Consider the following 2656-nt stretch of genomic DNA (forward strand, 5'->3'; position numbering starts at 1 on the left):
AAAAGTTTTCATGTCCGTGGTTTAGAGTTAAATCTCGGAGTGCAGGGAGGAAACATGCAGTCCTGCAGCTGCAACTGGATTGTGTTTTCTCACTTATTCGGGAAACTTAAGATAGTAGGCAGGTAGGGTGCTTGGAAGAGTTTGGCAGATTGCCTGGAGAATGAATATGTGCCCAGTTTTCTTGGTCTTCAAAGTGTGCTGTGGTAAAACATTCAACGGATGTTTATAATACCTTGCATACTTAAAGTAATTATTTGGATTATAGTATAGAAGAAAAGAACTGAGTTGTGTTCTTCATATGGTGTTTAAGGCATGATTTTTATTTCGTGTTTGTCTTTCAGACTGTCCGGCTGATAAAACATTTATTTTAGGTCTTTTAAACTTTTCAAAACGTAATAAAATTAAAGTAATATCTTAATGTTTTAAGTTCACTTACACAATTGTGTGTTAACACGATTTCAAGTTTTCAATTAAAGTATAAATTAAATTAAACTAATCTCAAATTTAGCTTTCGCTTATGATAAAAATAACAACACTGTTGGTTTTTAGAAAACATTATTTTGTGCTGTATAAACAGGTGTGGACGTAAACTGCTAATTGTTTTATTAGTGAACAAACCCGATTCATTATTAGATATTGTTGACAAGTGTACAGTTTAATAATAACCAAATTAGAAGTGCACTATGCCAGAATATAAATTAAAACCAGCATGCACAATTCGTTTAATAAGATTTAATAAAACAAATATTTGTATAATTAAATATTTGTTTCACGTGTCTAATAACGCCTCTCTCCCCACAGACCCCCAAACACCGCGGCAAATATTTCATTAGTGCCGTAATTTACCTCTGAGACTTTGCAAGCTCTCAGAAGAAATCTGGTAGTGTAAATTAAACAAGCAATTGCTTATCAGACGTATAAAGCGTGAAGTGTTTTTGCTAATGGAGAAAGTTTAAACTTCAGTTGCATGTTTTCTCTTTATTACATGTGCTTAGCATGTCCTCGTTGCATCGCAAAAAAGAGTGCACAATGACTACTTGGGTACTTTGAGCCCTCGTCAAACACATAATGAGAAGCTGACGGTGTGAAATTTGACTAGACTGTAGTAAACAGGCTCCTCTGATGTGATCATTCTGTCCAATAAAGGGAAAACGGGAGAGAACTCGCTGCGTTTTCACACTGACTTCTGCTTTGTCTTTTGAAAAGTGGCGTCTGAGAGTCTGACTCTTAGAGTTACTGATTTGCAGGCTGTATGTTAAGGTAGACCATGTAAGTGATTTCCACGGGCATTGCACTAAAGGAGAACAAATCGCTGACAAAGGGGGTAGCTTTCGATTCAATAGCGTCGTTAGGACGACCGAAAAGTATTCCTCAGATAATAAGTTCTACTTCAAAGCGTCTCCCATTCAGCTGTGACTGCTGCAGCTTTTATAAAGTCCCCCTTTTCATTCCGAGGGGACCATCCCTTTGGTTATTTTTCACCGTGTTTATTTTGCACTATTCAAAGAGCACTTGTTTTAAATAAATAGAAGATCATTCTTTCCTCGGGCAAATAATAGTTTCCGGACAAAGGCTGGGCAGAGCGCGCGCTTGTTTCCAAATTAAACCTTAATGCGCACGGGGATTTCAAAGATTTGGAAACAAAAATATGAGCGATTCTGATGGAGTGCGAATTGACTGCTCTAACGTAGCATGAAACTAAAGGTCAGTGCGACTGTATCTTAATAGAGTGTCTGCGATTCAAGTGGCCGGTTTCCAGTGGCCGGTAAACACACACTTTATGAAGTGCCCTTGAACTTCACACTATTAATGGGGCGTTTCACTGACACGAGAAATTACAATCTCCAATGAAGCACCAATGTTCATGCTTTATTTTATGGACCGGGTATATAAACCAAGATGACGTCCGTTTTAATGTGGTTGCAGTTTTAAATTGTGTAATATGAAGCATAATATAACTTTTTGATACATTTTCTTTGGAACAAGATTTAACTTGTAATAAATGTTGTGTAGTGACTTTAAATAAACGTGAGACGTTTCTGCTTTGATGATTGACCATTTAGTGGCAGTTAGTAGTTTTTCTACCATAAATATTCAAATGTTACCCATAGAGTCCTAACGCACCGTGCAGTCTTCCGTTCTGATGTGGATCTCTTTGAAGTTGTGCAGAACTTGCGCTGGTCAATTCTGATTCTATAGTCTGGGACAGGGGGTACTTTGAAAGTGTGATTGTGCCTTTTAATGAAGGAAAAAAGACGGGGGACTTGTTTCATATTCTCCATACTAGATTCTTTTTATTGGCAGGTATCTTTTATGTTTTATATTCCCATGAATGATTCATGTATTGGTAGCTTTGTACTATTTTACTTTATATAGGCGTTCCAATTTGAAAGGGCACTGGATAGCTAGAAAATATGTGTATTAAAGGAAAATGTAGTAAAAAACCTTCGTAGCGCAATGTCTAAAAATAGTATATTTCAGACCGTTGCTGTTTTGTTTGTTTTTTGTTCGATTTTCACATACATTGGTTTATGATATGATGCTAAAAAAGGTCATTTTGTAGTAAGTTTGCGTTTAAAAAAAACTGTACACCTAAATGTTATTTAATGACATACGCACATTGATAAATGAACGAAGGCCTTTTTTACTGAAAAGA

Source organism: Misgurnus anguillicaudatus, chromosome 17 (assembly GCF_027580225.2).
Source record: "Misgurnus anguillicaudatus chromosome 17, ASM2758022v2, whole genome shotgun sequence".
In the NCBI taxonomy this organism is placed as follows: domain Eukaryota; kingdom Metazoa; phylum Chordata; class Actinopteri; order Cypriniformes; family Cobitidae; genus Misgurnus; species Misgurnus anguillicaudatus.